At 40.0% G+C, this 27,211-nt stretch overlaps 1 pseudogene; it reads left to right on the forward strand.

Annotated features, from left to right (window-relative positions):
* Positions 1–215: 215 nt before the first annotated feature.
* LOC127441134 (major facilitator superfamily domain-containing protein 8-like) lies at positions 216–24,996 on the forward strand (annotated as a pseudogene).
* The last annotated feature ends 2,215 nt before the right edge of the window (positions 24,997–27,211 follow it).

Genomic DNA, 27,211 nt, shown 5'->3' on the forward strand with positions numbered 1-27,211 from the left:
CAAAAGCATGTTTGTGCAAAATCATCTAAATCCAATATTTCCTAGTTTTTCTTAAATTGTCAGCACCAACATTTTGATTGTATTACACTGAATGATGCATCCAACATGGCTCCCAAATAGAATTTTACAGTGAGATGAGCAAAAAAGACATTTCAGAGTCAGTAACTGAGAACATCATCTCTCTAATTATGCTAACTGAACCATGAGAAAGAGGAATGACCAAGCACTGGGAAAATGGCATACATACAACAGATGGATTATCAACAAAAAGAGAACTTTCTTTTCTTTCTATTGGATTAATATTTCTTTTGAGTGGCGTAGAATATGGTAAGTTTCCTTTCCTTTCTTTTCTTTTTTTTTTTTGTGATCTATTTCATAGACCCCTTTATGTAACCAAAATTCATGCTGCTGAGATCACTTTTATTAATCAATTAGTTAGTGTTCAGTAATCAGTAAGTTAGTGCATAATAATCAAATTGCATTAACTGGTTTGAAAATTATGTATTGATTATTGTTAAAGAATTAATTACTGCAAATGTTTAGATTTGACTTTTCACAATACTGCTTAAATTATGACCCTTCTTATGCTCTTGGTCACTGTATTTCCTGTCACTGTCATTCTACCTCCTATATGGAGATATCTGCAGTTATTAGAGGCTCCACCCAATTTCCTTGGCTTGGGTCTGTCTGCATTCAGCTTCAGTGGGCTGGTGACAGGTCCATTGTTTGGCCAGTGGTCTGACAAATCCAGAACTACAAAGACCATCATCCTCTTCTCCAATGTTTTTGAAATTGTGGGTCAGAATTGGAAAGTGCAGGCATATGTAATTGGTCCTAAAATAAATCCAGTGTCTCATGCTCTCATGCATTTCTTATCTACTGATAATGTTTTTGTCCAGTGCATTATTACCCATATCTATAACTATCTGCACACCTTTGACTCATAGGAAACTTCATGTACTTCATGGGATATTCGAAATGGCTTCTGTTGTCCAGTTGTCTCTTTGCAGGTGAAAACACATTTTGAAGTTGCACTATTATTTCAGTCACAACCAGAGTTTTGTTTGTGAAATTCCTACAATTTAATGCTCCTCTGCAGCAAATCCTAATTTGATACAGAAGACAGAGACTTGAAACAGTCAGCTTAATATCCTTACATTCTGTTGCCATATTTATAAATGTATTGATGGGTGAATACAAAGAACATGTCCTGCTCATACTTCACCCCAAAATCAAGCACACTGTGTTACTGTACTGGAATGCATTTAGGTATTTGTTCATAATTCTCATTACTCTCATTGATGGTTCTCATTAGGTTCTAATTACTGTTCCCTATCTGTCACTCACTCGACGGTGGTGTCGATGTAGTGACACTAGGGGTCACTCTTGGGAGCCCGAGACATCTCTGGTCTTTGATAAAAGGCCAATGAAAATTGGCGAGTGGTATTTGCATGCCACTCCCCCGGACATATGGGTATAAAAGGAGCTGGTATGCAACCACTCATTCAGATTTTCTCTTCGGAGCCGAACGGTCATGCTCATTGAGCTGAATATCCCTGTTCATTCACCTCTGCTGGATCTGACGGCGCATTTCAGCGGCTTCTCCCTCCTCTGTACTGGTGCACTGCAGAGAACGCCCCTGGGCGCTTCGGCAGACAAACTAGAGAGTATATTTTCTGAAAGAGCATTTTTCCCCTCTAAAAGAGTATATTTCTCTAAAAGAGCGCACACACGGAACGTCTTTGTAAAGACGCATCTTTCTAAAGATGCTTTTCCGATTGTGTGTTATTCCTGGTTGCGGTCGTTATCTCTCAACTTCGGATGGTCATGATCGCTGTCTTTTGTGTCTGGCCGCGACCCACACGGAAGCAGCGTTTGTGAATGGTTCATGTTCTCACTGCGAGAACATGACCATGGCAACGTTGCGGTCACGGCTTGCTTTCGTAAGAAAGCTTGCGAAGATGACGAGCACTTGAGCACAGCTCCGGGCGACGAAGGTCACGCCGTGGTCTCTCGGGCGGACGATGGCCACACTAGTGGTCTAGGAGCACCACCTTTGGCTCAACCTGGTCGAGATGGGCGAGGCCGACAAGACACGGTTCCTTGCTGCCCCCATTTCCCAGGCGGGCCTATTCGGCGACACCGCTGAGGACTTTGCCCAGCAGTTCTCGACGGTGAAGCAGCAGACGGAGGCAATCTGGCACATCCTGCCCCGGCGCGGCTCAAGATCCCGCACCCCGTCTGCTCATCGCCAAGGGCATCCCCCTGCGGTGACTGCACTGTCTCCGCCGCAGCCCGCCCTTACGGCCTGGCCCCGGCGTGGAGCCCACCGCAGGAAGCCGACGCCACCCGTCTCACAGCCGGCGCCGAAGAACCCACGGAGGTCCTCAAAGCGCCCCTGAGACGGGAAACCCAGGGACGAGGGAACCCACTCACGTGGAGCTGGTAGAAAGACCACTCCATCCCCCGGTGGAGGGCCGGGTGGAAAATCTTTTGTTGCATTTTTGTTTGATTTCACCGCATGCCCAAGTGGCTGTGGTACCCAACAGTTCAGCAAAAGAGCGGCTTCCTTCCTCCCTGGGTCACATACCCGGTGTGTATGGTCGTCGCCACGACTACCGTCCACGGGCTTTTCTTGCAAGATTGGCGCTCCAGCGGTGCCCTTTCTGCCCCTGAGCACCCAGCTGTAGCACACAGCCACCCCCGATGTGGCAGCCTCCATGGGTTACGAGGACAGGCCTCTTCCTCCCCCATCCCAGGCTGTTCCGGGTGTGGTCACAAGGAGCCAAGTAAGTGCTTCGATGTCCCTAGACTCAGCATGCCCACGATGTGCTGTGGCACCTCGTGCTCCGCCCCGCCGCGAGGCCCCACCTGCCGGTACGTCCGATGGTGTTGTTCCCTTGGTCCCCCTCGCACGGAATTTGGACGCGTGGCTTGCGCTTTCCAATCCGTCGCGGTGGCTGATCCGGACCGTCCAACTCGGTACGTGATTCAGTTCGCCAGGCGCCTGCCCAGGTTCAGCGGTATTCATTACACCTTGATCAAGGGCGAAAACGCTGCCACCCTGCACACTGAGATCGCTACCCTCCTACGGAAGGACGCGATAGAACCTGTCCCTCCAGCTGAGATGAAGGAAGGGTTTTACAGCCCCTACTTCATCGTACCGAAAAAAGGTGTTGGGTTGTGGCCAATCTGGGATCTGCGAGTACTGAACCGGGCTTTACACAGACTCCCGTTCAAGATGCTGACGCAAAAACGCATTCTGACGAGCGTCCGGCATCAAGATTGGTTCGCGGCGGTAGACCTGAAGGACGCGTACTTTCACGTCTCGATCCTTCCTCGACACAGACCCTTCCTGCTGTTCGCGTTCGAGGGTCAGGCGTATCAGTACAAAGTCCTCCCTTTCGTCCTGTCCCTATCTCCTCACATCTTTACGAAGATTGCAGAGGCTGCCCTTGCCCCGTTAAGGGAGGTGGGCATTCGCATTCTCAACTATCTCGACGACTGGCTAATCCTAGCTCACTCTCGAGACGTGTTATGCGCACACAGGGACCTGGTGCTCTCACACCTCAGCTGACTAGGGCTTCAGCCGAGTACACGCGCTAACTAAGAGCCCGGTTTTGGGGTAGGTGCTCCGCATGTGGCGGTTCCCTGTAAGGCTAACCCCATGCGATAGATATCTTCCCCTTGGGAGGGACACCCCCCGACTAGACCTGGCGGCCCAGTCGGATAATCCCCCTTCTCTTTCAGGGAGTGGAAAAAGAGAAGGGGAATAGAGGACATGACTGGGTTAAGCCTGTCTCTATCTTTGGGTAGTCGACTTGTCCCCAAAAAGGGCCGTTCGACACTCATAACTGTGTCGGGGGAGGTTACGTGTCGACCTGGTGTGCTGGCTATGAGGCACACAGCAAGTCTGCCCACCACACACCACCGGTTCACGTAACACCGTTCAGCCTTGTGGCATTTTGAATAGGGACCCCTAGTGTCACTAAATCGACACCAACGTCGAGTGAGTGACAGATAGGGAATGTCATGGTTACTGGTGTAACCTCTGTTCCCTGATGGAGGGAATGAGACGTTGTGTCCCTCCTGCCACAACGCTGAACTACCTGCTGAAATGGCCGGACCTTATATCGGCTCCTCAGCATAAAACCTGAATGAGTGGTTGCATACCAGCTCCTTTTATACCCGTATGTCCAGGGGAGTGGCATGCAAATACCACTTGCCAATTTTCATTGGCCTTTTATCAAAGACCCCCAAGAGTGACCCCTAGTGTCACTACATCGACACCAACATCTCGTTCCCTCCATCAGGGAACGGAGGTTACACCAGTAACCATGACGTTAAGGTACACAGGTAGCTATCAAAACCTGCTGAGCATTATTGCCTGCCACACCTCTGCCAGTGCCTTCAATCCAGCAGTGGGGTCATCAGCTGGGAGCCACCCATCATAAATGTTTTGTTATATTAATTGCGGAACATCTCCTGGAGGTTGGGCAGTGGTCAGGGACACTCTACCCTGCTCTGCGGACATCTGCTGTACATATTATACCATACGCACTATGCGGCACTGTCCAATTCATCCACACTCGCCAACCTGGTGGCTAAGGTTGTGCTAGCCCCACTGGCACCGCTAATCCGTGTTCAGTGACCCTGGTTTCATACGGCATAGCCTCCCATCCGACCATACATGCCAACCCGGTGGCTATGGCTGTGCTTGCCCTATTTGCACCATTAATGTGTGCTCAGTGCCCCTGGTTTCATATGGCATAACCTCCTATACGACCATACGTACCAACCTTGTGGCTAAGGCTGTGCTAGCCCCACTGGCACCATTAATGGGTGCTCAGTGCCCCCAGTTCCATGTGGCATTCTACTTCACCACAAAACCTTATGTGCCAACCTCTTCAATAACCCTAATATTCCTTCCCCTGAAGTAATTGTACCACACATTGTCTTAAACTTCACAAATGTTCCCTTTTTTCTAACCCTTTTTCCTTTCTCACTTCTGCACTCACTTCTTTATTTGTATAGTGCTTTTCACAACAGGCATTGTTTCAAAGCAGCTGTACATGAAATTATGCTATAACAGAAAATGAATGAATATAATACCAATATTAGTTATTTATGTTTAGAACTATTAGTGATTAAAATGAGTAAATGAAGTAAGTTTGTGGGTCAATGGATAAACAAAATGATTTTGTATGAACAATAAGTTTTAACAATAAGTCATCTCGAATAAACTGAGGAAATACACATAGATGCATTGTCCTTTGATTTTGGCTGACGAAGGCTTTTGTTAGTGATTAATTCATTTTCTATGTAGTCCATTTTTTAAGAGAGTGTTGTCCCTCCGTTGACCAAGTTGATAAAGGTATCATTCAGTGAGGAGCATTGCAGTCCGGCTGGAAGCTTATGGCAGGTAATTTTGGTGAACTCCATCCTGAGCCTATGCTTCAGACAGTGGCTCATGAAGAATCCCATGTCTTTGAGTTTGCATTATTTCAGCCACACCGTATTTTTCCAGAGCACCCTGTATTTCTCCTGAGGTTACCTGTGGGTTTTCTTTGTATCCCGAACAATTCTTCTGGTAGTTGTGGCTGAAATCTTTCTTGGTCTACCTGACCTTGGCGTGGTATCAAGAGATCCCTGAATTTTCCACTTCTTAATAAGTGATTGAACAGTACTGACTGGCATTTTCAAGGCTTTGGATATAGTTTTATATCCTTTTCCATCTTTATAAAGTTCCATTACCGTGTTACACAGGTCTTTTGATAGTTCTTTTCAGCTCCCCATGGCTCAGTATCTAGCCTGCTCAGTGCATCCACGTGAGAGCTAACAAACTCATTGACTATTTATACACCGACACTAATTGCAATTTAAAAAGCCACAGTTGTGGGAAATTAACTTTTAATTGCCATTTAAACCTGTGTGTGTCACCTTGTGTGTCTGTAACAAGGCCAAACCCCAAAATTCAAGGGTATGTAAACTTTTGATCAGGGCCATTTGGGTGATTTCTGTTATCATTATGATTTAAAAAGGAGACAAACAACTATGTGATAATAAATGGCATGCACCACGAAATACCTCTAATTTTGTATTCTTCCACTTACACTCAGTTTTCTGAGCTGCTCTCTTGAGAGCATGAGTGTGATCATTGTACCATTTTGCAAGATTTTTCTTTTTAACTTTCTTTAATCGAAGGGGGGCGACACTATCTAGAGTGCTAGAGAAGATTGTATCCATATTTTCTATGACAACATTAAGTTATTTTGAATATTTTAGCGTATTTGAGAAAAATCTGGAAGATTGTTAGTGAAGTTATCTTTAGTAGTTGAAAGAATAGTTCTACCTGAATGATGATGTTGTGTAGATTGAGTGACCTTTGCTAAATGCAGCATACAAGAGACGAGGTAATGATCTGAGATATCATCGCTCTGTGGCAGAATTTCTATATTATAAACGTCAATTCCATATGATAAAATTAGATCTAGTTGATGATTTTGGCAATGGGTTGAAGCTGTCAAATTTTTTCTAACCCCAACAGAGTTGAGAATATCAATAAATGCTAATCCCAGTGTATCATTTTCATTATCTGTGTGGATGTTGAAGTCACTGATGATTAAAGCTCTGTCCACAGTAACCACTAGGTCTGACAGAAAATCAGCAAATTCGTGAAGGAATTCAGAATATGGCCCTGGTGGTCTATATACTGTTGCAAGAACAAAAGATGTCAAAGATTTTTTATTTATATCTGACGATGTCACATTAAGTTTTATCAGTTCAAAAGAATTAAACTTATATCCAGACCTTTGAGTAACACTAAAAACATCACTGTAAATTGTAGAAACACCTCCTCCTCGACCTATCAGACGAGGCTCATGTTTATAACAATAACCTGTTAGAGGGAGTAGACTCATTTAAACACATATATTCATCTGTTTTAATCCAGCTGAATATATTAGTTTAATATAAATTTTAGTTTAGTTTAGTACATTTTAACTTCTTCCTCTCATGGGCTGCTTCCAGTCCCTCTTCCCATGGAATGGTAAGCTCAATTATCATGACTTTTCTAGATGTTGTTGACCATAACACTACATACAGCTTCAAGGAGTTATTGGCAACCTCAGAAAGAAACTTCAGTTGCTGGCCAAGGTCAACCTCCATTGTCCGATCTTTCCAGGTGCCAGGATTGATCTGGTTTCTTTCCAGGCACTGCTTGCATGACACCACCATTTTTAACAAAGTCAATGCTCTGTGGAGCATAGTCGCCTATGTTTGCCTTTAGCCTACACATTTCTAGGATCTCCACCAGCTTGAGCAGGACCTGATCATGCAGCCACCAGTACCGCTCTTATGCCAAGGTTGTCTTGCAACCAGCCAACATGTGTTACAGATTTGCTCTTGTTGACACACGGAGGGGACAACTCTCCTCTGTGTCATACCACTGAGACAAATTTCCAGGGATTGGTAGGGTGTCATAGGTGGATTTAATTAGAAAACTTAGCCTGGACTTGGGTACATTCCATAGGTCAGCCCACGCTATAGCTCTATCAGATGTACTCTCCGATACTGTCCAGCACCATTGCTTGTGCTGGCTGACTGTTCTAATCATATACCATTCCTTTTCCATCCAAGGTACTTCTGTAACTACCATCACTTTCCCTGCTTTCTGGAGGTTGCTGACCACAGTTTGAGAGCCAATGTAACTGTGATGTAACTATTAGCCTTGGTATCCATCTTTGCCACTGTCATTGCAGTGATCGCACATTTTTAATGGCCACATCAGGCGATGCTGAAGGATGGTGACATCATCCATATGGCTGCACAGAGCTAGCAATCTTACCCCAGACAGTGCATGGATTCCTTGGGCAGTCTGTTTTGCACCAGTTAGGATGACCTCAAATATGGCTGTGAATAGGACAGGAGAGATGGAATATATCATCGCTATTCCTTTTACCAGTTGCTGCCAACCAGTTATGAACTCCTGTGTTGTGTGACATATCTTCAGGTCCCCATAAAGCTGTCTACCAAGCTCCTAATAAACTATGGTGCATGGAAAAACTCCAGCGCATAGCTGTGGAGCTGGTGTGGAACAAATCCATAGGCATTTTCCAGGTCCAGCCTGACTATGCTGAGGTCTTTTTTGTCTCTTTTGGAAGACTGTATCTGCTCCCATATTATTGACACATACTCCATACACCCATGAAAACCTGGGACACCTGCCCTCTGGCAGCTTGTTTCTATGGATCCTTTCTTCAGGAGGTAGTCAGACATCCTCCTTGCTTCCACTGCAAAGAAAATCTTTCCCTCCACATTCAGTAGAGCAATACTCCCAAACTATCTAATGTTGATCAATTCATGTTCCTTGAACATAAAGATGGCCACTGCTCTTTGTCACTCAAAAGATAAGCATTACTTCTTCCAAGCAACTCTCAGAAGTCTCCATAACAGCTTAAGAAATGTAGGGCAATTCTTAAACAGCCTATGGTGCTGAAGTTTCCCTGGCTCTTTCTACCACCTGCTTGATCTCATTCAACTTAGGTGGAGCTACATCAAATTCCACCACTAGCTCCACTGGCCATGGGACATATCCGGAGGAGCCGAGCAGGCTGTGTTTATGGGGATCACGTGGTTTTCTAGGTCCTCCTTCACTACACCAGCTTCCCACTCCAAATTCTCTCTGCTCCCCTCAAATCTTCTAACCTAGCCCTTATGCTAGCCCACAGAACATTTAACCCCTCCTTCTCAAGCTCCTCTGCCCCTCTTTATGCATTGTGAAGCTGCCTCTGCTCTTTCACCAGCTGGAGTATCTCTTTCCCTCTCCTACCCATCACCCTGGGACCAATCTTGCTCACTAATGCTTCACAAAATTTACCTACACATTCTTCATAAACAGTTTCACTAAACTTGTTAAGCTTGGCCTCCACCCTTCCACAAAGTGCATTCTCCAAGGTTGAGTACATCCACCCAATCTAGTCTGCTCCATGCATCATTATCATTAGATCTTGGCCAATTAATAAGCCACCTCCCTTGTTTCTTCTCATTGTCTTGCCTTCTCTATCTTGTAGAGAATGTGTAATAATAATAATAATCCTAAACTAGGCTCCATTTTCTATATGCATTTTATTTTGACTTTGAGGTTAAATATGGTCTGGATGTTCTTGACAGATTTTGTGAGATTCACCCATAAAAGTACAATTTTAAAATTGCACAAGATTTTTGCAATGCCTTTTCATATTAGGCTAGTTTATAGCACACCATATTTACCATCTGCCAGGTATCGGAGCAGGAGCTGGTTCTTCCATCTTTGGGTTCCTCACATGGACTACCCTTCCTGATGAGTCAGCTAGGGTCTTTGTTGCTGTCATGGCCTGCCATCAGATTGGACTTCTGATTGGTCAGTCAGTGGCCCTCCAAATTATAAACATCAATAGACAATAATAATAAAAAAAAATTATATTATTTTTTAATAATGTGTATTTTCATTTTCAGGACCAGCCTTCAATATCTTTCTGATGTTGTGTGATTTTAAAATGGGCCCATTTGTTGTAAAAATGTAGGCTATACCTTACCTGGGGTAAGACTGTGTTGACTAATTTTTAGTGGTCTTTAGTCTCTACTTTTTAGACTTCTATTGGAGGGCTTGAATCATTTAATAAGACCTACTATAGAGTATTACCACTTAGTAACCACACAGGCCACCCTAGAAACCATCTAGCCCTTGAAAAAAAATAAAAATAAAAAATAAAAACAGAACACCTTAGCAATGATATGCTAAAAACCACTCTGTAAAACCAAACTAATATCAGTTGGCACTTGTTGAAATTTGAAACACTGTCCTCAAGTGGCTGAAGCTGGAAGTGTTGATGAACGTATGGGCATGAGTAAGCTTCAGTTTTCCGGTGAAACGTACAAAGAGTGGTGCCAATAGTGACTTGTATTTTTAGTTGTAATACAGTAATACAGTCAAAAGGAATGCATATTTTATTAACAATACACTCAAACCCAAACCCTAAACCTAACCGTCAGTTGAGTAAAAATGTTATTTTAGGTTGGACTGACAAAACTTATAGTTTAACCAATTGACTATGTCTATTCTACGTTATACTTGTTAAGTCTGTGGTGTGAAAGTTAACTCTAGAAATAGTCAGTCTTAAAAGGATTAAGTATGTTTGCTCTTTTTGTCCCAGCTCTTCATGCATGGGATGTGGCTGCTCATGAAGTTTGCAGTAATACTCCTGTACTGGGACATCCCACCACTGGACTCCATCCTGAGCAGCAAACCTGCCTGAAAGAGGTAGAGGTGAAGAAGAGGAGGAGCCCATCATGAGTCTGGGAGTTGAAGATAGGGCCTCAGGAGTGGAAACCCCACCCCCCGCTATTTCCAACCCCTTTGAAAACATCAGTGCCAGCCAAGGTGAAGGCCAGAGTTTATACACAAAAATCAAAAGTGCTTTGGTTTTCTTGGCAGAGCAATTTGAGTCTATCAATCTGCCTGCCCGCCTGCCCGTGCTGTGTGTTATTTAGCAGAGCAGTTTCACTAAGTGTAGCATTGATTCTTTTTTCTTCTTCTTGCAACTGGAGGTGATAATGTGGGAGAGAAACAGTCTGCAAACATCTTATCGATTCGACCATTCTTTCTTAGCTGTATGACTGCAGTGTGTGTGTGTGTGTGCATCTGGTAGATGCCTCCATTATATTAAATCCTTTCTTAGCAGCCTGAGCTCTCTCTCTCTCTCTGTCTGCAGAGTTTCTCAGGGAGGAGGTGGCGGTTCTCCTGACCGCTCAGTTCATTACGCTCTTCAATCAGACAGCACTCGAGGTAAAAGCCACCCTTTTTTAAACACTAACCACAGTTCTCTCTCGCTCACACCCCCAGCATACTCTCTCATTCACAGGCTGTGTCTCGTTTGGTAGGCTGCGTCCTCCAGAGGTCGCATTTGTCAGCTGCATACGTCATCGAGGCTGTTTCGTTTCAGAAAAGCGAGTAGGACACTTCGAATGTAGCCTTCGAATGCGACCTTCTTTCACAGGAATTTGGAGGATGCATGAGGTGTATCCTTTGTGGGCACTCACAACCCACAATTCTATGCTTCAATGGAAATGTCTAAAACAAATGACGCCAATTTGCCCATAAATATAATGTTCAAATGCAAGGAATGTTAATTCCCAAGTTGAAGTACCACAGTAGATGGGTGCAGAGTATATAAAATGTATAATTATATTAATATATATTAAAATAAAGTATTAGACTAAAAGTACACCTGTAAAATCTATTTTATTTTCTCTTTACATCATAACTCTCCTAAAATTTAACTCATGCATTCCCTTCCAGAGGGACTTTGTTCCCTTCTCACTCAAAGCACTCGCGCTTGTTAAAGAGTGGCGTGCTGTCATAGCAACCATGTTACTTTCCGTTTCCATTTGTCCTATGAAGGCCGTCTCATTTAAATGAGGCTTGTTTAAAGGAGGACACTTGGTGTACTGCAGCCTTCAAAGGACACATCCTACCTAGCACGCAGCCTTCAAAACAAGACACAGCCGCATACTGTCCTACCCTCATTTGAGCAACTAAAAAATATATGTACAGTTATGATTAATTTAGGCTCACAGTGGTCGAGACAACTTAATGAATTTGTTGTAATGTGATTTAAAATTTGATTGAATATAATCATGAATTTTATATACATTCGCCTACTCTGTGAATGACCTAGATACATTGAAATCTGATCATGTGCTGATCAAAGTGTAGTATCATCTCAAATGGAACAAGTAGTATTTTAGAAATGACTCAGGCCCCTAGGCCCCTTCTTGTTAATCTATGGGATTTGCCCATTTTGAACCTGATCTCATGAAATTGATGTGACTGTGGTGACATTTTTGCTAAATTATATTACGTGGCTACTTACATGTATCGCAGCAGTTACAAGGTGAAATGTCCACTGAGTGGCGCTAAACCCTAATTACATTTTCTCCCAAACAAGATGCGGTTTTTAAGATGAATACTGTATTGAGATTTTAACCAACAAAACCAACCTACCTACCCTAATGGCATGCAGAAGTGTAATCAGTGGCACACGAGCAACAATGAGAGAGATGTATGTATTTATATGAAGTCCTTCGCACTTGCATGCAAATCTAACACTTAAACCTGCAGGGTCTTTTATGTTGTTATAATGGGAAGCAAAACACTATGAACGTGTGACAAGACTAGAGCATGCCAGCCATTTGCGCTTCACGAGCCAGTGTCAACTATCAATTGAGGCAGTGCTTTACTTTCAGTGAATCGATAACTCGACTAAACCTAACCGATAGTGTTATGAAAAGCAAATGTGACATTAAGTAAGCAAGTGCTAAAGCAACTACATCAATTTGTTGTGCTTCTACGATAATTTTGTCTCACATGTCACCTCGTGTGCTCTTCAGGACTCGTACCCCCATCCTTTGAATCGCAAGTGCAATGCTCTATCTAATATCAGCTGAGGTACCAAACAATTTCATTGTGACTAATTAGCTTGTAAATGTAGTAAGTTATGTGATGTTAAAACATTAAAATGTTCCACCTGACAAGTCATGCACAAGTGTCTACAGGCAGTGCAGGGTGTGCAGCCACACTGGGGCCTGGGGTAAAAGGGTGGCCATCCATAAGGGTACGATGACAACGGCCGTGAGTCAGAGGTGAAAACGACTGTATTTATTAACTTAAACACAGTAGCTGGCAACTTTTCTGACTCTGGTGATTCTGCTTTCTATCTCCAGACCATACTGACCCCTCTGACGCAGAAGTACTTTGGCTTTGGTGAACTGGGGAACAGTGTAATGTACAGCCTGAGTTGGGTGGAGGTAATTGCAAGTTTCTTCTTGGTGTGCTGGAGGACTGGATGGTGCTGGAGGTGGGGCTGTTCATCTGCAGCGGGGCTTGTGTCTGGTGCCTCATCTTCCTGGCCAATCCCCAGGGTGAGTGTGTGTGTGTGTGTGTGTGTGGCAGACGACCCGAGAAATTGGCATACAATTCTTTATCTATCTATCTATCTATCTATCTATCTATCTATCTATCTATCTATCTATCTATTCATCTATCTAACTATCCATCCATCCATCCATCCATCCATCCATCCATCCACCCACCCACCCACCCATCTACCTACCTACCTTTCCGTCCGTCCATGTGTGTGTGTGTGTAATGAATGTTTTGTGATCAGGTGGTTTTGCATTTGAGTTGATGGAGTTCATCACTGGAGTGTTTCTGTAGTTACTGGGACTTTTGTGGCTGTGTCTTAGGTGTCCCTCTTTTCTAAGATAACAGCTGAGAAAACACAAGTGAGAAGCACAGAGAAATTCACAAGAATGAAAGCAAGAGTACAAGAAAGAACGAAAGAAAGAAAAACCTAAAACATGCAACAATCATATTTGAATTAGTGTCACATATTGTAACTGCTTAAATATTTACAACTACATGCTGATTTTAATGACTTTGTGTGCGTGTGTGTGTTTGCAGGCTTTAGTCAGGGTGTGCGGCATTCAGTCGGTGGTCCTGCAACCATCCTAGGTCCCCTGTGTGTGGGCGATTTGATAGAAAATCTATATGTGATGTCTGGAATGATGATGCTTCTGCTGACCCTCGTCATGCTGAGTAAATGGAGTCATTATGACTTTCTAACAGTATAAGAGATTTCTGTCAATATTTTATCATAGCACACATTTACCAGCTCACTTAATTGTACACTTATTACTTAAATTTCACATACAGTGTCACATTATATAAACTTAAAAAATTCTTTGTTGAATAATGGGTTTAGGAGATTTTGAGGTCATTCTATGAAACAGATGCTCTTTCCATTTCAAAAAAACAATCTACAAATGAGAACATTTTAAACATTCTATCAGCCAAATAGTACCTTTTAAGTCTTCATAAATTGTATTGTGGCTTCTAAAGCTAAATTCATCAATATATGTTAGGATATAACCATGCCAACAAAGTTGATGGTAACAGAATGAAACACAATGAAAAAAATGTTAACTTAAAAATGTGCTTCATGTGGAACCATTTACTGTAAATTAACTGGTTTTATACAAGTAAAAAATATTCTTTTATATGACTGAATCAACCTGAACACATTTGGTTACACCAACAAAACTAATTTTAAGAGTTAGATCATGAAGAAATAGCTCCAAGAGGTAACAGTCAGGGGCTCCACTTTTTACAGTGCTGGGTATTGGTTGACAGTGTTTTACAGAGTTTTTAAATTTATTTTTTCATTTATAGTCTAGTGCTCAAAGTCATCAAACTTTAAGGTATTTAGTACAATGAGTATTTAATGATAGTATTTTTTTTCTTCTTTTTTTATAATGTCCAGTTTTCAGTAATCAGTTGTTTACCATGCAAAAGCGTGGTTACAGACTTCACAATTTAATATTGTCCTCTGACAAACATGACAAACTTATAAACAAAATATAAAATAAAGTCATCAAAATTAAGGAGAAATTGAATTGGCGGGGTTCACTTGCCAAAAGAATGATAATGTCATTATGAGAGAACATTATTTTTATAAGGGAAAGTTAATGGTAACAGGGTTGACACATAATCTGTGGGCACAACGTCAAGTCTTTTGATGATGTGTTTAGAGAAACGCCTTTAATAACATATATTAAAAGTATGTGCCAACTATTCATTGCAAGTCATTGTATTCTTTCATGTGTTACGGTAATAGGGAACATAAAAAGCACCTGCTTTCACACTGATTTTACAGTGAATTCGGAAACAGTAGGTTGACTTTTCATGAGCTAAATTTGAATTCAAAGCACTGCAACCAGTGGCCAGAGTGGAAAGTGTTGTTGAATAGATGGGCATGAGTGAGCTCCTGTTTCAGAGTGAAATGTCCACAGAAGGGTGCCAAAAGCGAGTTGTTTTAGCTGTAAATTGTGACATACAGTGAAGAGGAACTCAAATTTCATTAACTCTGTGTGGAGAACCCTAAATGGAGAAAAAAATGTAATGCTAGAGGGAAAATGCAAACATGATTACTTTCTGGTTTCAGCACGGGACAAGAACATTGGTTTCCCATGCTGCTAACTCAACACGCTCTCAAGTCACGTCACAGGAGAAGGTAAACACATTTGAATGTGTCTGATGCGAGATGGCACTTCTCACTAACTTGGCATAATGGGGCCAATGTTAGGGTACTGGAACACCGGGAAGCAGCATGCCTACTTCCCTTGTGATCATGTTGCCGTTTTGTAGAATGACACTGTAACACTAACACTAATGGTGGGTTTTTCTGGTGGAGCCGCCCAGAGTAGAGCACGCACAGGACTCAAAGTATGGAGGGTACAGGCCAGCCTTCCCTTTACAGGGTATAGGTGAGAGAGTTGACTTACGCTGTACACTAGTTAAAGGTAAAATTTGCAATATTGGCGCCACTTGCATCACCAAACTGAATTGCAAAAATAATGACAAACAGGTTTCTTAAACACTCCTCCCATCTGCTATTGGTCAGTAAAACAAATAATTCCACCCCAAACTCTCTTCATATTGAATTACATATTTCACCTTTGAACCACTTTCATCATGAATTCCTGCACAAATTCAATTATTTACAGTCGCACTGCGTATAATCGGCATTAGGTTTACATATTTTCATTTAACTGAGAACACAGACTGATATTTAACACATAACTTGTATCTTTTCTGTGCTTACTTATCCGAGTTAAACAGATAAATTCAAGCCATGCAGCTTTAAACCTTAATATAGAAACAGCCCAGATTTTTAAATAAAACTAAATGTGGAACATGCAAAAAGTGGGCCATTGAGAAACAAATGTTATAATCCTCTTGCAACTGTCAACATTATGACATAAAATTACACTATCTGCAGTGCAACAGAAGCTGTCATTGGTGAATACATTTGTGTGATTTTCTTATTTCCGCACAAAGCAAGAGCCCCTTTTTCTCTGTGGTCTGTCTGCCTGCCAAAGTTTAGTGTTCGTGTGGGGCTGTACAGAGCAGATGCTGAATCAGTGGGAGATAAGAGGCCCTGCCAGGGCCTGCAGACCACGAACAGCGAGAAGGGCATACACACATATTCCACACATATATTACATTTGGCATAACATCTCCTTCATTCTGTCATATTTTGGGTTTATCCTGCAGATTTTTGCATTCTGAATTAAAATGTTTATAATTTTCCCCTTATCATGTCTAACTTGATGTAGTATCTGTAAAGCACAATCTTAGCATATTTACTGAGTGTTTCTTTTGTTTGACTTGAATATCTCCTAACAATTGTGCAACCTAGTAGTTATCAACTGGTGGGTTGTAATCTAAAAATTGGTCACATTTCTGTTCTAGTAGAGTCGCAGTGCTAAGCAATGCTAAATGCAAATAATCAAACACAACTGACTATATAATCGTGCATAGTTAGGATAGCAATATAAATGGGCTTATTCATTTTAAAAGGGAGGAGAAAACTGTTCCCATATATTTTGTTGTTGACGTCAAAGGCTGTGCATGTAATCAACTACAGCATTTTGGCACAAATTAATCTGTCACTGAGTAGAAGCTAGCCAAATTAGGCAGATACCAACATGGAGATGTTGTGTAACATGGCTTCATCATAAACCATGCACAAAACAACACTTTTGTCAATTTTTTTGAATACGACCCAGACTATACAAAATATTGGTTGGCTTGCAATGAGGATAAATGTGTTTTGTAATCATAGTTCATGGTAATATTACAGTAAAAATGACAATGTTTTATTTTAAAGACATTGCTTATTTTTGTACTGTGAATCAGTTTGGTCCAGTGTAAAATGTGGAAGCAGAACGAGTTGAGATCCACTGCTCTCTGGAGTGTGGATGTGTAGAGTGAATCAACACGTGATGGCGCTATTGTCCCTTAAAGAGATTGACATTGAACAGAACTGCAGGACTCTGTGCATGAGAATGTTTATGTGTGAGAGAGATGGCTAGACAATGAAAGAGAGAGAGAGAGAGAGAGAGAGAGAGAGAGAGAGAGAGAGAGAGAGAGAGAGAGAGAGAGAGAGAGAAGGAGAGGGATGATAAAGCGAAGGAAATTGAGTTTCTCAAAAACAAATGATTCATGCGATTATTCTGCACATATCATCGGTCATTTCCCATTATATTTACCCTGCTTAAGAGGGAAACAGAGGATGCATATGTCCTCTGGTGCCGGGATCAGTTTTCTGTAGGTTGTTTTGAAATGTAACTACTGTTATCTAATTAAAGCCTGTGTCCACCAAATATGGAAACTTTTAAATAAATGAGCCAACCTCAACGTTATTGTGCCATCTGTCATTCAATTATTCTATTTTCAAATTCATAGATGTCCTTATGTATCCTGGGTTTTTTTTGTTTTTTTTGTTGAGAAATGGGACAAAACATGTCCCACAACTTTGCTTGCCATTAGTTTTTTAAAACTGCATCATATCCACTTTGACATTAAGGGATGAGCACTAGAATGTTCCACTGCACCAAATGTACAAATTCAATTTGATTTATCACTCACTTACAATGTTGAGTGTAATCTGATTATAGAGTAATTATTTACTTTTATCTTATTACTTTCTTAGTAAAAAAAAAAAAAAAAAAGAAAAGTATAAAGAAGTGTAATAGATTGCATTTTAAATTATTTAAAATCTCCAGATTACAGTTAATAACTTTCAGTTAAGGTAATTACTTGCATTAGTTAGGTTGAACATATGTTTTTAAATAATATTATTTATATGTAAAGCATTTAAAGGAATAATTTACCCCCAAAAAAACTTACCCAAAACTGCTCACTACCCATCAAACCACCTGTCCTCGAAAGATCATTCAATATATAAAATATTTATTAGACTTAATAAAAAAAATAATAAATAATAATAATAATATATATATATATATATATATATATATATATATATATATATATATATATATATATATATATATATACATATAAATAAATATGAATATTTAAAAGAGATATTACTACTATATCCTGAAAGAAGGAAGATGTTCATTTTAAAAACTCTAATATAAGGTGTCACAGCTGTTTTCCCAGTTTTTGCCAACACTGCCAGATACTTATTAAAACATAAAAAAAAAAAAAAAAAAACAAAATCAGGCAAAATCAAAGTCAGCTTTTATCCTGAAGGGTCCTCTTTCCATACTTCACCTGCTATTAGTTTAAGAAGGTTACACAGGTCTGTTGAGTTTTGTAGTTTTTTTAGATGTATAAATTTAAAGTAATTGTTCTTATATTGTATGTGTCATGCCTGCCAACTCCATCACACAAACTGTAGAGAAATTGCTTGGGATTTTTAGATAATTTCCCTCAGGTCCTATATATATATATATAGCCTGTTGTTGACACAATCATCAATCAAGATATCCTGTTTGATGGTAGTGACAATCAAATACAACTACATGACAATCAAACCATCCTGTAGTCTCAATTCATCCATTTATTGAACTAAGTAGATTTGTCAATATTTGTAATAATTACTTGTGATTTTTGTCAAATTATTGTCATATCTTATGGTGTTCATACATAATGATTGATAGGCATGGAAAAACACATTTTGTGTGAACATTGAATCAGTAGATTGCAAGCATAAGTGAATACCTCTGAAAATGTTGAAAAGATAAATCCAATTCATTCTTGATACATAAACTTTATAGTTATAGTAGGATTCAATCTTCGGTGGGGTATTTTGACCTTTAGGGTGGGCACATGGTTCTATTGTCATCAGACCGGGGAGGTTCCCATTGGTCATTTCACTGTCCGACTGGGTGATAAACATAGCCCCCCCCACCTCCCCCCTTATACCTGTTCATGTTTTTTTTTCTATAATCAGTGAGCCTATACCTTGTCATTGATATTCTATTGCTCTATTGTAAATATTACACCATCATTTTGGATTGTGGCTGCATTTTTGATCAAAGTATTGGAAGCAGAGCATCAGAGAATTAGCATTTAACTGTTCACCTTTCAGTCCAGATTATCTGTTAATCCCACATCGGCTCTGTGTTGAAGAAGATTATAATCCCAAATACCATGTACAAATTCACATCTGTAGAAGTGATAAGCATGAAAATTGTGGTCACACACAGTGAGAACAGTGGCACAGTAATCACTGTAATTGAAAGCAATTGTGACAGTCATAATCATGACACTTTCATAAATCTGTCAGACACAACATTCATCTCATTTTGAGTGACGGCTTGGCTGTGATAGCCATCCTGGTCTTTGAAAGATATTAAAGGGGAACAATATTTTTTCCTGATGGCTTTACTGTTCATAAATTGTTTATGATTGACTCTCCTTGGCCACACCATCCAGAAGATGTCATATTTTTACATTAACAAGAAGCATTCCTAGCTTTTGGACATGAGAACATAATGATATAAATGACTGAGGCAAAACAAGCACTTTTCAGAAATCAATGCCAGCTTTTATCCTGCGGGATGTTCGGCATCAGTATAATGGGTTGCCAGTGGGTTGGCATTTTCGTTTGGGATATCAAGAGGCGAGCATGCCATCTCAGCAAAGCTGCACTCTCTTCATTTGAAAATGCCATTTGGAAGAAGCAGGTTGTGGCCACAGCAACATCAGAGAATAACATTTCTCAAATCCTATTTGAAAAATATATGTCAGACGTCATAAGCGGCTCGGGATTAAACAAGTCGGCCAAGCGAGTTTAGCTTCAAAAAAACGCAGAGGGTAAACCTAAATGATTTGAGATCAGTGCCACAAGGAAATTTGGGCCTGGAGAGAAGATTTGTGTTTGTTTCCACAACTGTAGAGTGCAAAGACAGAAGCAAAGAATCATTCATCATAGATTGTGTAAAACTGTATAAATCATAACATTGTAGGCCTTCAACTGCAGACGTTAGGAGTGGAATTTGGTCTAAACTGTTTTGTGAAAAAGCATTATAGGAAACCATTTAATAATCAGGTTTAAGGTATATTCAAGTGCGTAATTGGTTTCAGATTAACTGTAAATGTAATGAATCAACCACATTTGGAGCAATTATCAGAAATGAAATCACATTGACACAGTGGGTGGTGGAGCAATTAAACCTATGCCAGTGTTGCACTGTGTATGCTACATGAATGCAAAGGCAAATACTCATAACACTCCTCCAGACCAAGACTATCCTCCCTTCTCATTTTGAAAACACTAAAATGATACTGAAATTAAATGTTTGCTCTGACACTGTGGGACACAACCTTTGTTCTATTTCCTGAAAGCATAGAAAAGACTAATAATTATGCTAGCTGTGCATGAATAATTGAAATAGATCAAGATGAAGAAACAATTATTAAAAAATTGCTTTTTACAGTAATTGATCCCAAAAACCAGTTTGGCTGGTTTTAGACAGGCAATGCTAAACTGTTACTAGCTCAAACTGTTTTATTTATTTATTTATTTATTTTACTTAGCGGTATTTCTTGTTGCGGGTTTGTGTAGCCAATGCTAGCCATGCTAAAACTAGCATGAAAGTGCTCAAACATGTTGGTGGCAAGGGTACAAAAGAGGGCTTGAAACTCAAACTGAAGTCATTTTTTTTTCAACATATGGACAGTAAAAGGACGTGCTTACACTTTAGATAATGCTCAGGAAATCAAAAAAATATTATTAGTGCTGTTTGATTTTCTATGTATTTTTTATTTTAATTTTATTTTTTATGAAATTAAAAATGTTTACAACACTGTTTCCATCTAAAATACAAAAAAAATAAAATAAATAAAAATAATAATAAAAAAAAAAAAAAATCTGGGTTGCAAATTTAGTCTAAATTAAACTCAGTAGGGGCTAGCTAGCTTGGGTTTGCAGCTGCAACCTGGTCCCATAGAATTGTGTTACTATACAATTTTGGAAAATCATTTTTATATGGTATGTATTGCGGCAGTTGCCTGGTGAAAAAAACACTAGAGGTGCTACAACAGCAATGCTGTTTTCACACAAATCACAAGTCAAACGGCAAATTAGCAGTAAACACTTACTTTTCACCCTTTCCTCACACAATGCTATTTTATGACATCTGAAGACTTTTACCATAGTGCATGGCTTGCAAAGCGAAACATTATAGTTTTACATAACCACCTACTATGCAAAGGACGGGCTACAAGTCCCTAGGAGTTTGATAGATGGGGCAAAAGTGTTATAGAAACAGCACAAAATTATGTGGTTGCTTCAGTAATTATTTATTTCATGTCCCAGATGCTTTTTATGAGAGTATCGGTTAGGTTTAGGTTTCAGGTTTAGGGTAGGGAGGTAGGTTTTGTTCATTTAAAACTCGATAGAATGTTAACTTTATAAACCTCATCTGTTTGGGAAAAATTTAACTTGCTTTTAGTGCCACATATTGGACATTTCACCTTGGAACTGCCGCGATTTGTATAAAAATTGAGAGTGGAATGAGAATACTTGTCTTCCCACCATGTTATAGAAAGGATCCAAATGATGTTACTTCCTTAGGGACAGGCTAGAATGATTGGTGCGGTTTTTGCTTTATAAAAAAGTAAGTGACACCAATTTGTACCATATTCGTGAAAGTGTCAAGCAGGACCAATTTATACTAAACTACAGTATATCTTACTTTACATTCTCACTACCTATAAGATGTTTGTCAGATTAACTAGATTAGACTTTTTTTTTTTTCAGCAGGGATACTCATATCCAGTTCTGCTGTGTCCTCTTGCCCCTCCAAGGGATGAAGAGTCAGCTTTGAGCTAAAGCCAAGATTCTTGTCTAAATTGTGATCATTATTGTTTTTCTTACTAATTAGCAGTGATTGGCTTCTATGGGAACTCAGATGGATGTTCCAGTGCTGTGCTTTTCACAGTGAAGCTTTTTGATTGCATTAGAAGTGCACATGGAAGTTATTACAAATTGATAAGGACTTCATGGGAGGTCAACAAGAGATCGATGGCTAATCATATTATGGCATCATCCTGAAGGGCACAGACTTACAAATACCAACACCCACACAGGATGGCTTGGAAACAAGAGCTGTCCTTTACGAAAGCCTAAACCACATTACCTGTGCTTACATGTGAAAAAAATACCTTTCATTAGCTTACCGATCACAGCAGGAAATGTGCTATGCAGCATTGGTTGAGAAACGGTGAAAAAAAATCAACCTTGAAGTGATGCAGGCACCTCCATTTGTCTTCATTCTGTTTGGCAGGTAATCTATTAGTTTTAATCATCCTTGCTGCCATATTTTGGAGCCAAGCAGCCATGTTGCCAAGGCTTGAGCCCAACACTTCATCCACCCTAGAGAAGTCATTATGACAGTTTGAGCCAGTCAACCAGTAAGACGGTTGCTTTCAATAAATGTTATCATGAAAATATATCCAGTAGGATGATACCTGAAAGCCTTGGACTGAACAATAGACAAGAAGAAACACTCCCAAAATAAAATAGTATAATATTTGAAAATCACAAATTAATAAATTATTTTTGATTGCAATGTCAGGAGGTCTATCGTACTGGTGAGTGCTATCCGTTAGCATTCCCATTCAATGGCAGTTGCTCAACTGACGCAGGACCCCCAGAAAGTACGCAATTTAAAATCTATCATTTTTGCTCATGGGATCCATTAAAGTTTTTGAGCCAATTGCCAGAGTTGTGTGTGCACTGTGAATATTAAAACCTGCTGCAGGAAAGTGAAATCATGACCAGTGGCGCCTGCAGATGTACGGCCGTATGCACAGTGCGTACCATGAGCACTCCGACTGACATGAGAAACATTTACTCTCAGAATATTTCATCAATCATAAAGTGTGTCCAATATTTCTGGCTGTTTAAAAGAACTAACAATGCCCAATTTGCGAATGAATAATTCTTTTGAGTTGGTCCTTTTCAGTGATTTGGCCAAATGGGCTTGCAAAACGGTCTGAATTGATTTGTGATTCAGTACAATTCGTTCGGAGCACTCTCTCACGGAATCATTTGGAGCGGTTTCCCCAAAGTAAAATAGTATCAGGATATTTATGAATACAGAGAACAAACAGCGCTGGATACAGTGGAAATTTACCTACAATCAAGTGAAACAAAAGGCTGTCTTCAGCTAGTGCTGTGGCATGTGAACAAGGGGCTGTTCAAACGTGTTTGAACGTGTTTTTGCGTCTGCTCGCGCTGTTTTTCAATCGTTTTACTTGTAAACATTTGCTAGATGGATGTCTTATGACAACTACGTCACGTTTCACTGTGTTTTTAGCATCTCTCACGGGAGCGCTGCATTTTTAGATGCTGTGTCAAGTAAAAAAAACGTAAACTGATAAAAACGCATCTCGAGACACCTGCGTTCTGCTCTATTCGTTGTGCTGCGTTTTGCTTTTTTGTGCGAAAACACGTCTGTGTGAACGGTTACTGGAAGAAATGCTTTAGCCAATAGTTACATGAATGCTACTCATACTCGAGAAAATAAAACAAATGCTTATCTCAGTCACCAGATTTAAACACTTAATTAAATCTCAGGGGGAGCATGATATAAGTTCATTAGGCAGATTCAGAGTTCTGAAACCTGACCCGGGCCTGACGTGACCCAAGAACCTTGCGGGTTTTGGGTCGGGTTCGTGTCAGATTTTCAAGTAGGACTTCGGGTTCGGGTTTGTATGAATGAAAAAATAAACAGGCCTACCGAACTTGTTTCATGTTCTCACAGACACGTGCGAATGGACGAGTTAGGGGCCGTTCACACCGAACGTGTTTTTACGCGCATCTGTTCTGTTTTCCCATTGTTTAAACACATGCTGTATAAATGTCTTTGACATTTGCACCGTGTCTCGCTTTTTTCCCCCTTCTGCTCTAGTGCACTAAGGGGCTGCTGTGCCTTGTTAAAACTGTGTATGTTTACTCTTTCAGTACTGTTTTGCGAATGTTACCTATATGCTTACATAAAATTAGATAGTAAGTGATTTTGGGTTCGGGCTTAAAATCTGACAGTATCGTTGGGGCCGGGTAGGGTGGTAGAGGCCACACGGTCTCAGGTAAGGGTTGAATTTCATTTTAAGGCCCGTGCAGACCTCTATGGCAGATTTCTGTGCGTACCCTCAGATTAAATCCTGCAGGCGCCCATGATCATGACAATGCTAAATGGCTGATGGCTAAGGCTAGGTACATGCAGGGACCTGGCGATATGATATTATTACAATATCTGGACTGCGATACAATAATATTGTGATTATTTTTGTTTAGTGTATTGCAATAGTGTATTGGTGAGTTGCGATCTTTTCCTTATCTCATTCATCCTATTTGTGACTATTTTGCGCAACAAGGGCTAAACTTCTTGCTTCATCATAGAGCCATAGAAGGCCAAGGCCAACCTGGTCTCATAGAATGAACGTTACTCTATATACATTTTTGAAAACTGACATTTACGTGACACTTTCTGAGTTTCGCTGCAGTTTCCTGCTGAAATTAACAGTAGAGGCGCTACAACAACTGTGCATTTTAGTTAATGTCACACAAATCACGAATACAATTGCTGATTATGACTTTATAAAAACTTATTTTTCACTTTATTACTCTATTTAACACTTTTACTTTCATGCGTGATTTGAAAAACTATACATTTTAACACTTGTATTACAGACCCACCTACATATACGCACTTATTCTTATATCATTAGCTAGCTTGGTAGCTCACCTGATTGAGTATTGGACTTTGGACTTAATGTCCATGGATCAAATCCAGTCAAATACACACAAAAGTGAAAGTGGCACAGAAGCTAAACAAAATGACATGGTTGCTTCTGTAAATGTCCACACAGGAAATCGACATAATGGCTAGCGACTGTTCGTACACCCTGAAATCAACTTCATTCAGCCAAAATACTGACAAGCATCATTGCCCATCAGACATTTTTTGCATCAAATGAATGTGTTTTCCTTTCCCTCAGGAGCTGCTGAAAGCATGTTGCGCATCAACCTCCAAGATATGGGTTCTGGTGCCATGGAAACCAGGAAGTAATCATGTTCACATATGGTGAGTGATTCTTACTGAATCATGAGGTAAAATAACTATTAATGATATGCATGTTGCTTACAAAAACAACAACAAAAGCATTTCGTCAGAGTACATGGCTAATTTGGAATGGCCGTCAATGTTTTTTCTTTTTTTCAGATTGTGTAGTTACGGCATCTACCAGCAGGGGCCAATGGGGCCATGCTAACCATCTACATCTTGACCACTTGGTGCAAGCATTGTTCTAAAAGATATGCCTCTTAAAGCAATACAATTTTGTTGTGTAACACTGTCATCTTGTTCCTAGGCAAACTTCATTTGCAAAAGTCCAAGTTTGCATAATTTCTCCTCTGCCTGCATCTTAAGTAATACTTCACATGACACATCCACTTGATATTTTTAGTTAATGGCTGCACTGACACCTTCACTAATCACCTTGGCCCCATACAGATAGCAGCACAGCATAAAATATTACACCACTGTGTATCTATGTATTATTAAAACCTCATTTATATTTAATGTCGCAGGTCATGGTGAGGTGTTCTTGCAATAGCTCCACGCTCGCAAATTCACACCTACCACAGGAGACCTGGTCAAACCAATTCTGTTGCCTCTAAATGGACATTGAGAATGGACCTTTTACATGTGGACCACTGACATGAAATCAAATGGATTATGCGGTGGTAGAGTGCACAGATCTTGCTGCATGTCTGTAGTCCTGTGGAGGGGGGATTAAAATGCAGTTGATATGTATATCACCCCCAAGGGATTAATGGATTAGTTCTGCCCTGTCATGACAACAAGAATCAACATGTCTCACGAATCGTTCGGATGAAAGGTTGTGAGATTGGGGGGGAGGGTATGTGGAGGAGTGTGGTGGAGAGGCAGGTGACAGGCTGACCGATGAATTTCTGTATGATTTAAACAATGATTTTACCAATTTCTTCCAGTGTTGGGGAAGCTACTGGGCCATTCCTGGTATTTGGTAATATTTCAGTCCCCCAGACCTTATGAAGTGGTGGTTCACTGAAATTAAACCGTGGAAGCTTTTTACAAGATGTTGATATGTCCATTATAATGAATTAAAGGAATTATTGCATTAAAATTATCTTTATCATAAAAAAAGTCTTCTTTCTATATTAAACCAAGCAATTTGTCATGTCCTTGAGGCACTTCACTGAATTTGCACCTAGAAAAAAAATTATAATAAAATGTGCACACTGTCTATATGTTTTGTCATTAATGTAAAGATTTATTTGTGTCCTTTGCTGAGAAAGATATTTTCCCCAAAGAAAAATCATGATTTTTAAAAAATAAAAATAAAAACCAGGCTATAAAGGTTTGTTCCTCTGAACTCAGTCTAAACTCAACCCCGACACACCAACCGTTTTCAGCCCATAAACTTTTAGTTCCACCCATATGTGACATTATTAACTGGAAGTGACATCATTCAGCTGTCTTCAACAGCGTGGTGCAGAAACAGGTGAGAAATATCATAATCTGTATTCATATTTTAAAGTGTATTATAGTAAGATGGGTATGGCCAAGCTCAACAACTCAACCACGTCACATGAAATTAAGATATTAAATCAGTACTTTTAAATATGATATTTTAATCCATAAATATATATAGAATTTATTAATATCATGCATGGTATGTGGTATTATGTCCTGCACCACATGAGGAACAGTTGCCATTTTGAGCAAAAATCCACAACTCCATCACACTCAACCCTTTCACATTTCTTCACTGTAAACCTGTTACGGGTTGAGTTACTCAGTACATTTATGAATATTGTAACAAAAATATGGAATAGCCAATGTATTATTTATTACAAATTCTATAAATTTACTTGAATGAATCATGGTGTTAATATGTGGTGGGAGAGTTGTGATGGGGTTGAGACAAAAGTGATAATATTTGATAATTAAAATGGGAACACAATTAAAAATCAATGTATTGTTTGCTCAGCACAGCCTGACTTGTTAAGGGCTAGCTCAGAAAAGTTGGGGTTTTAGTTAAATATCTGAATGTAATATATTTTTGACAAAAAACAATGAGGCCACAGACACACAATTTGACTTTTTCTAGCTTTATCACATACAAATATGAAAACTGTCATAAATTGTATATTTGTAGTCATTAAATATGTGTGAGGGACACATTAGCAGCAGGTAGATGCTTATTTTATAACAAGTATTGTCTAGAATCATTTTCAAA

This window comes from Myxocyprinus asiaticus, chromosome 5 (genome assembly GCF_019703515.2).
Source record: "Myxocyprinus asiaticus isolate MX2 ecotype Aquarium Trade chromosome 5, UBuf_Myxa_2, whole genome shotgun sequence".
Classification (NCBI taxonomy): domain Eukaryota; kingdom Metazoa; phylum Chordata; class Actinopteri; order Cypriniformes; family Catostomidae; genus Myxocyprinus; species Myxocyprinus asiaticus.